The sequence below is a fragment of the Corylus avellana genome, chromosome ca11 (assembly GCF_901000735.1).
Source record: "Corylus avellana chromosome ca11, CavTom2PMs-1.0".
NCBI lineage: Eukaryota > Viridiplantae > Streptophyta > Magnoliopsida > Fagales > Betulaceae > Corylus > Corylus avellana.
Genome location: NC_081551.1, coordinates 13,962,545 through 13,972,608, shown reverse-complemented (window position 1 = coordinate 13,972,608; position 10,064 = coordinate 13,962,545). Strand labels below are relative to the sequence as shown.

Genomic DNA, 10,064 nt, shown 5'->3' with positions numbered 1-10,064 from the left:
CAAAAATAGACTCAAACGAACTTGGATGAAGTCGAACAAAAAATATAAAATGTTTGTCTCGGAGTCCTCTATCTACTCTCAAAATTTCATGTCAATCGGAGTACGTTTGGACATTGAAAAATGGATCGGGATACACTGCCCTCATTTTGGACGAAAATTCTAATTGGTATAGAGCATGAAATATGGACTAGGTTCATTCTTTTGGTTAAATACATCTCAACCCTTAGATCAAATGTGTAAAAATAAATCCTAACCATTCATTCTCTTATAAATATAGCTTTAGCTAAATTCACTTTCACTTAAGTTTTTACAATCTTAGAACAAGTAAAATTGTTTGCTCCTCCTTTCATTTTATTTCTAGTTCTAGTCAAAAACCATATAGCCTAAAATCTTTCTTGTAGTATTCAAATGTTTTTCTAAACTAGCTAGCTAGAGAAGATTTGGTGGAGCTTTACTTCTAAGGATTTTTGGGTAAGTGTTTCTTGTATAAATATCATGATTTATTGCTTTTATTACTTGTCCTCATTTAATTGTTTAAAGACCCAATAAGCGTATAATGTAAAATAAAGTAATGGATACAAGTGAATTAATAATAAAGAGTTAGTGGACAAAATCAATTAAGGACTTATAATATTATCTATATATTATTTACTTTACAGTATTTACATTTAGGTATTTCTTTTATGTCATTTAAATTTCTGTTCATATTTCTGGCGATAAGGACCATTTGATGTCATCCCCGAAATATGCATTATTTACATTCAGTCATTTCTTTTATGTCATTTAAATTTCTGTTCATATTTCTGGCGGTAAAGACCATTTGATCTCATCCCCGAAATATGCATTTAACATTTACATTCAGTCATTTCTTTTATGTCATTTAAATTTCTGTTCATATTTCTGGCGGTAAGGACCATTTGATCTCATCCCCGAAATATGGATTTAACATTTACATTCAGTCATTTAACTAGTTATAAATGACTATCGTAGATTAATATAATAAAATGAGTAAATAAAGATGAAGTGACGGATAATAAATAAATATAAAAAGATGAGGGTCTTTAAACAATTTTCTTATTGGAGGATGAACTAAGTATTGTTTGTATGTATGTATTATGTGCAGAAGTGGAGCAGAATACTACACTAAGGAGAGTAAGTATGGATATACTTACTGAGTACTAGCTTTGTTTTATTGTTATAGGAATTCTTATTTTGTCTTATTGATATAATTTTGCAATACAACTGCTGCATAATGTGTCTAATAAAATGGGCTGATAAGATAGCCACCTTAAGAACAAGCTGGGTGGATTGCCGCGAGGAACTGTCGGTATCTCAGTGGATGGGGGTATATAACCGTCCAACAGGCCTAATATATAACTAAGCTGGGGTGGTGTAGTTGCCAGCACCAAACAGGTAAACCTCTAAAGTGTGAAGGACATAACGGACGTAAGCAGGCTGAGAGCTCATGAGAAGAGGTCTGAAGAAAGATTATCATAAAACACAAACTAATCTGTCATTACGCTGCATTCACAACTCATTCATTATTATATATGTTAGTCTTTAATCTTATTTGTTCAAACTAGTCTTTTTAGTCTTTATATCTAGGAAAATAGATTACTCACTTGTTTGTGTATGTAAATATGATAACGTCATCTTTACATAGATCTTGATGCAGGGATAGAAAGTGAGGACGATGGTCCTTTTACTGGTTTTGATGGTTGATAGACCATCTGCTGCAGGATTTATGCTTACTCTATGGAGCAAGTCTCATTTATGTTAATCGCTTTTATTATGTATGGTGATGTGTGTAAACTTTATAGATATTACTATGTTAATTTAGGTGCCGTCTATGGTATATATTTGGTACACCTAGTGTGTACATATGTTGTAATGAAAACCATGTTTCTATTTTATTTAATAATATATCACCTCGAGGTATTTCAGTCAGCTCAACTGTGTTGTGTAAGTTATTACTAGGTCATAGAAAAAGAAAAAAATATACATACTCCGCTATAAGATTGTATTTTCTAAAGTTGCAGCGTCACGACTTCGATATTTGCTAGTTCAAATATCGGGGCGTTACATTATGGTATCAGAGCGGTTTGCTCTATGGGAAAGTTAGTATCATACTAGACTAGGGTATACAACACAAGAGCTTCACTAAATAAAATACTCACAACTTTTTATAAAAACTTTTGTTTGAGAATAAAGTATTAGCGATAGAAGCCTAAATATGCTATTTACATGTTTGAGTGATTTTGTTGTTTGCCTTGATATAGATAAGTCGTTAATTAATTTGTACAAAATTCTGGTACGAAGACGTGATCCCCCTGTCGTTGAGGAAGGTGAAGCACCTCATAATGAAACCAATGAAATACCACCTCCACCTCCACCACCAGCATTCCATGATGGTGTACACCCAACATTAGTCCAATTTATGGGCGATATTACTAGGCAATTCACATAAGCAATTTCACGGATGTCTCAACCTGTTGCACCAGTCCAGCATATCGGTTGCTCGATGCGTGACTTTACTGATCAGCAGTTTCGTACTTTCAATGGGACTCAAGGACATACAGTAGCTGAAGCTTGGATTTCAGATATCCAACTGCTGCACGACACGCTCAAGTGTACAAATGAGGAAAAGCTGACATACACCGTATTAAGGCTAACTGGTGAAGCCCTTAAATGGTGGAAATCCCAGGTAGAGTTGATAGGACTTGGTGTTGTTATCACATGGGAAGGTTTGTTGAGGAATTCAATAGGCAATATTTCCCAAGGTCTCAAAAGCAGTTAAGAGCTATTGAATTTCAGAACTTGGTGCAAGGTACTATGTCAGTGAAACAATACTCAATTAAATTCACTGAGTTAGCCAGGTTTGGTATTAATCTTATTCCTGACGAAGTATCAAAGACAGAACGTTTTGAAAATGGCCTTAACTCTCGTATCAAGGAAAGAGTTGTATGCCATGAGATCAAAAACTATGCTCGATTAGTAAACGTAGCATCCCTTGCTGAGAGGGCAATTCGTGAGACATCTGCAGCTTACGAACATAGGAAACGGTCAATGCCTCAGGCATCCTATCCCTCCAAACGATTTGTCGTAGGGACTGGCTCCAAACCGGCGGATCACAAGAATTTTTCTCCTCCAGTAGGAAGTCAGAAGGTTGCTTGTCCCAAATGTGGAAAAATGCATTTTGGAGATTGCAGGAGCGAAAGTACCGGCTGTTTTCGATGTGGTCAAAAGGGGCATTTTAAGAAGGATTGTTCGATGAATACCACGAGAGAAGCTGGAGCACAAAGGAATAACTTTCAACAAAGAAGGCTTGCTCAGGCGAGAGTATATACGTTGACCCCTGTGGATGACGACGAGAATGATGAAGCAAACAATGAAGTAGTGACAGGTACCATTCCTCTATTTAGTACTCTTGTGTGTACTCTCTTTGATTCTGGAGCAACACATTCATTCATTTCTGCACCATACGCTAAGATTTGTCACATAAGTACACAACCATTAGAGCAAGATTTGTCAGTACAAACACCAGGAGTAGAAAGGATAACATGTAATAGGATAGTAATGAACTACCCAATAATGATAAAGGGTAGAGTCCTTCCTGCTAACCTTGTTGTTTTAAAATCCCTCGGGTATGATATACTCTTAGGAATGAATTGGTTGGCAAGATACTATGCATGTATAAACTGTAGAGAAAAAGAGGTTATTTTTCATCCACCAGGTGTTGAAGAATTTAGGTTTCATGGTACTCGAGTTCGGGCTACCCCACCCCTTCTCTCAGCAATTCAAACAAAGAAAAATATTCGACAAGGTGCGTTGGCATTTTTGGCTTATGTTACAGCTAAGCCAAAAGGCGAACGAAAACTGGAAGACATTCCAATAGTGTGCGAATACTCCGACGTCTTCGCCGAAGCATCTCATGGTTTGCCACCTGATCATGAGATTGAGTTCTCCATCGACGTAATACCAGGAACGCAACCTATTTACAAGGCACCTTACCGGATGGCGCCAGCTGAGTTGAAAGAGCTGAAGGAACAACTCCAAGAATTGATAAACAGAGGACTAATACGCCCGAGTGTATCGCCATGGGGAGCGCCAGTTCTGTTTGTGAAAAAGAAAGACGGGTCTATGCGGCTATGTATAGACTACCGCGAGCTAAACCGTGTCACAATCAAGAACAAATATCCTTTACCTCGTATCGATGATCTATTTGATCAATTAAAGGGAGCTAAAGTGTTCTCGAAGATTGATCTTCGATCCGGATACCATCAACTCAAAGTTAAAGAAGGAGATGTACAAAAGACGGCAATTCGGACGAGGTATGGCCACTACGAATTCCTAGTCATGCCGTTTGGAGTGACAAATGCTCCATCGGTATTTATGGATCTAATGAATCGTGTGTTTCATATGTATCTTGATTGGTTCGTAGTAGTATTCATTGATGACATTTTGGTGTACTCCACCAATCATCAAGACCATGGCGAACATTTGAAAACAATATTGGGAGTTCTGAGAGAAAAGCAGTTGTTTGCCAAACTCAAGAAATGTGAGTTTTGGCTAGAGGAAGTCTCATTTTTGGGACACATGATCTCAAAAGATGGTATAGCAGTTGATCCTAACAAAGTAGAAGCTGTTGTCAACTGGGAACGACCGACGAACGTCCATGAGATTCGCAGTTTCTTGGGATTGGCTGGCTACTACCGGAGGTTCGTCAAAGGTTTCTCCACTCTTTCTGGTCCATTAACCTCTTTAACAAAGAAGAACGCTCACTTTGTGTGGAGCGACGCATGCGAAGCGAATTTTCAAGAGCTCAAACAGAGATTAGTATCCGCGCCCGTTCTTATTCTTCCAATAGAGGGTGAGAAATTTACAGTCTATAGTGATGCATCACTCAAAGGACTAGGATGCGTACTTATGCAGCAAGATAAGGTAATTGCTTATGCTTCAAGACAATTAAAAGACCATGAGAGAAATTATCCTACTCATGACTTAGAACTTGCAGCAATAGTTTTTGCTTTAAAAATCTGGAGACATTATCTTTTTCGTGAGAAAGTAGAAATCTACACGGATCACCAAAGCCTGAAGTACATTTTCTCTCAAAAAGAATTGAATATGAGGCAACGTAGGTGGTTAGAATTGTTAAAAGACTACAACTGTTATATTTTGTACGACCCAGGAAAGGCAAACGTAGTTGCTGACGCTCTAAGTAGGAAGTCGCAAAGGGTAAACTCCGAAACTCCATTCTCCTGACCAACTTGCCAAGCAACTTGGCATGATTCAACTTGAAGTCGCTCCAAGTGATGATGATGCCGCAATAGCAGCCCTCATAATCCGACCATTGACTGCAGACCGGATCAAGTTAGCTCAAGAGAACGATCCTGAACTACAAGAGCTTATGGAGAAAGCAAATCAAGGTAAAGCTCCGTGTTTCCATTTTACCAATGATAACTTACTAAGAACCGGAGATACCAGGGTAGTTATACCTAGTGATGCTAAATTAAGGAGCGATATCCTTAGCGAGGCACACAAGTCCCGATACACAGTGCATCCAGGGAATACGAAGATGTACCAAGACCTGAAAGAAAGATTTTGGTGGAATGGCATGAAGAGGGATATTGCGGTTTTTGTAGCACAATGCGCTACTTGCCAGCAGGTAAAAGCTGAACACCAAAGGCCAGCCGGCCCCCTTCAACCGCTTGACATTCCAAAATGGAAGTGGGACTAGATTGCGATGGACTTTGTGGTTGGTTTACCAAAGACATCGAAAGGGTATGATTCTATTTGAGTTGTTATTGATAGACTAACCAAAAGTGCTCATTTCATTCCATATAAAATCACTAATTCTGTGTCGGAGCTAGCGGAATTGTATATAAGAGAAATAGTCAGGTTGCATGGGATACCTGCTTCTATTGTTTCTGATTGGGATGCGCGATTCACTTCTCATTTTTGGCAATGTCTACATGAAGCAATGGGGACAAAGTTGAAACTTAGTACAGCTTATCATCCACAAACGGATGGTCAGTCGGAAAGGACCATTCAAATCTTGGAGGACATGCTAAGAATGTGCGTACTCGATTTCAAAGGTAAGTGGATCCAATATTTACCTTTAGTCGAGTTTGCTTATAACAATAGTTTCCAGGCAACTATTGGTATGGCACCATACGAAGCCCTCTATGGACGCAAATGCAGATCGCCACTTTATTGGGATGAAGTTGGTGAAAGGCAATTGGTGGGACCAGAGATAATCCAAGACACTAAAGACAAGGTGGTATTAATTCGAAAAAGGGTGTTAACAGCTCAAAGCCGTCAAAAGAGTTATGCTGACAAAGGACATCGTCTGGTGAATTTTGAAGTTGGCGATCAAGTATTCCTGAAAGTATCACCAATGAAAGGCGTGATGCATTTCGGTAAAAAGGGAAAGTTAAGTCCAAGGTATGTTGGCCCCTTCTTAATAACCGAAATTGTAGGACCAGTAGCATACCGAGTTGAGTTACCACCTGAGCTAGCAGAGGTGCACGACGTGTTCCATGTATCAACATTAAGAAGATATGTACATGATCCCCTGCACGTTATTGATTTTGAACCACTTCAGATTCAAGCAAATTTAAGGTATGAGGAACTACCGGTACAAATTCTGGATCGAAAGGAACAGAAACTCAGAACAAAAACCATTGCTCTAGTTAAGGTTCTCTGGCGTAATCACGACATAGAAAGCTTCTCGGGAACTAGAACGAGAAATGCAGGACAAATATCCACATTTATTCTAACCGGATATATCACTCGGTAAGTGCATATATATATACACGGTAAATGGCATTTTATGATTGCTTATATGGCTATTGTTCAAAACTACAAAAGTTTAGGGATACCTTGGAGATAAGAAGTGATATTATTAAATGCTCCGATTGATGTTTTGAGTTGGTAGATAAATCATGGTACTGTATAAAAGTGTAGTACCTAAGTGTAAAATATGACTAAGGCTTAGACGTTACAATAAAATCTGAGTCGCTCATATTGGGGTTATGTGATAAATTGAATGCTTAATTTCGGGGACGAAATTCCAATAAGGTGGGTAGAATGTAACGACCTAGATTTTAAAAACTCTCATATAAACAATATTAAATAGATTAAAAGAATAAATGAATAAATTAGATCAATGATATGTGGATTAATGTTATTTAATAACTATTTAGTGTTACATGTATATTACATTGATTTTTGACATCTTTTGTATATCCATTCAATTCTAAAATTTAGCTTCACTAATATGTTTATGGGCATAATTAAAAACAATCTAGTAAATAAATTATTTATATTGGTGTTTAGTGAAGTTAGAAATTAATTTGAAACTTTGTAGTTTTTAGCCTAAAAAGCAGTGTCTTAATTTTCATACTGTCTAAATGGGATTAAAACTGCTAAAGAAAGATACCAAGGCTAGTCACCTTTGTTGAAAGCTTAAAGTCTTCTAGTAATCATGATTATAGTAAATATCATGATTATAATGATTTAACAAGGTAAGTGGCCAAGTGGGAATGCAAATAGTTAAAGCCTAAGTTGAATTGGAAACCTTGTATAGGCCAAAAATAGACTCAAACGAACTCGGATGTAGTCGAACCAAAAATATAAAATGTTTGTCTCGAAGTCCTCTATCTACTCTCAAAATTTCATGTCAATCAGAGTATGTTTGGACATTGAAAAATGGATTGGAATGCACTGCCCTCATTTTGGACGAAAATACTATTTGGTATAGAGTATGAAATATGGACTAGGTGCATTCTTATGGTTAAATACATCTCAACCCTTAGATCAAAGGTTTAAAAATAAATCATAACCATTCATTCTCTTATAAATAGAGCCTAAGCTATAGTCACTTTCACTTGCTTTTTATTTACAATCTTAGAACAAATAAAATTGTTTGCTCCTCCTTTCATTTTATTTCTTAGGTCTAGTCAAAAACCATATAGCCTAGATCTTTCTTGTAGTGTTCAAGTGTTTTTCTAAAACTAGCTACCTAGAGAAGATTTGGTGGAGTTTTACTTCTACGGATTATTGGGTAAGTGTTTCATGTATAAATATCATGATTTATAGCTTTTATTACTTGTCCTCATTTAATTGTTTAAAGACCCAATAAAGTGTATAATGTAAAATAAAGTAATGGATACAAGTGAATTAATAATAAAGAGCTAGCGGACAAAATCAATTAAGGACTTATAATATTATCTATATATTATTTACTTTACAGTATTTACATTCAGTCATTTCTTTTATGTCATTTAAATTTCTGTTCATATTTCTGGCGGTAAGGACCATTTGATCTCATCCCCGAAATATGCATTTAACATTTACATTCAGTCATTTCTTTTTATGTCATTTAAATTTCTGTTCATATTTCTGGCGGTAAGGACCATTTGATCTCATCCCCGAAATATGCATTTAACATTTACATTCAGTCATTTCTTTTATGTCATTTAAATTTCTGTTCATATTTCTGGCGGTAAGGACCATTTGATCTCATCCCCGAAATATGCATTTAACATTTACATTCAGTCATTTCTTTTATGTCATTTAAATTTCTGTTCATATTTCTGGCGGTAAGGACCATTTGATCTCATCCCCGAAATATGCATTTAACATTTACATTCAGTCATTTAACTAGTTATAAATGACTATCTTAGATTAATATAATAAAATGAGTAAATAAAGATGAAGTGACGGATAATAAATAAATATAAAAAGATGAGGGTCTTTAAACAATTTTATTATTGGAGGATGAACTAAGTATTGTTTGTATGTATGTATTATGTGCAGAAGTGGAGCAGAATACTACACTAAGGAGAGTAAGTATGGATATACTTACTGAGTACTAGCTTTGTTTTATTGTTATAGGAATTCTTATTTTGTCTTATTGATATAATTTTGCAATACAACTGCTGCATAATGTGTCTAATAAAATGGGCTGATAAGATAGCCACCTTAAGAACAAGCTGGGTGGATTGCCGCGAGGAACTGTCGGTATCTCAGTGGATGGGGGTATATAACCGTCCAACAGGCCTAATATATAACTAAGCTGGGGCGGTGTAGTTGCCAGCACCAAACAGGTAAACCTCTAAAGTGTGAGGGACATAACGGACGTAAGCGGGCTGAGAGCTCATGAGAAGAGGTCTGAAGAAAGATTATCATAAAACACAAACTAATCTGTCATTACGCTGCATTCACAACTCATTCATTATTATATATTTTAGTCTTTAATCTTATTTGTTCAAACTAGTCTTTTTAGTCTTTATATCTAGGAAAATAGATTACTCACTTGTTTGCCTATGTAAATATGATAACGTCATCTTTACATAGATCTTGATGCAGGGATAGAAAGTGAGGACGATGGTCCTTTTACTGGTTTTGATGGTTGATAGACCATCTGCTGCAGGATTTATGCTTACTCTATGGAGCAAGTCTCATTTATGTTAATCGCTTTTATTATGTATGGTGATGTGTGTAAACTTAATAGATATTACTATGTTAATTTAGGTGTCGTCTGTGGCATATATTTGGTACACCTAGTGTGTACATATGTTGTAATGAAAACCATGTTTCTATTTTATTTAATAATATATCACCTCGAGGTATTTCAGTCAGCTCAACTGTGTTGTGTAAGTTATTACTAGGTCATAGAAAAAGAAAAAAAAAAAATATACATACTCCGCTGTAAGATTGTATTTTCTAAAGTTGCAGCGTCACGACTTCGATATTTGCTAGTTCAAATATCGGGGCGTTACAGCTAAAGGCTTAGCAAATGCAAATTAAGGGGTCCAAATATGCAATATTTGGCATTCATCAATACCTAATATTAATAATTTGTTATTCTTCCCTTAGCCTCTAGCTTAAGCGCACAGAGTTCCATTGGAAGACTACCATCTTAACTCAGTTAAGTGTCCACCATCGTATAGATTCATTGTGATTCTCAAGTAACTCCATAAAAGTGTGACCGTTTATAATGTTAATCACATTTCATCTATCCTAAAAAATAGTCTCTTCTTACAACCCACAAATTATTG

General features: G+C 36.3%; 1 long non-coding RNA gene across 1 annotated transcript; it reads left to right on the top strand.

Annotated features, from left to right (window-relative positions):
- Positions 1-450: 450 nt before the first annotated feature.
- LOC132165281 (uncharacterized) lies at positions 451-1,800 on the top strand. Its single transcript, XR_009438482.1, has 3 exons — positions 451-471; positions 1,124-1,152; positions 1,664-1,800. It is a non-coding gene; the product is annotated as an uncharacterized LOC132165281 (long non-coding RNA).
- The last annotated feature ends 8,264 nt before the right edge of the window (positions 1,801-10,064 follow it).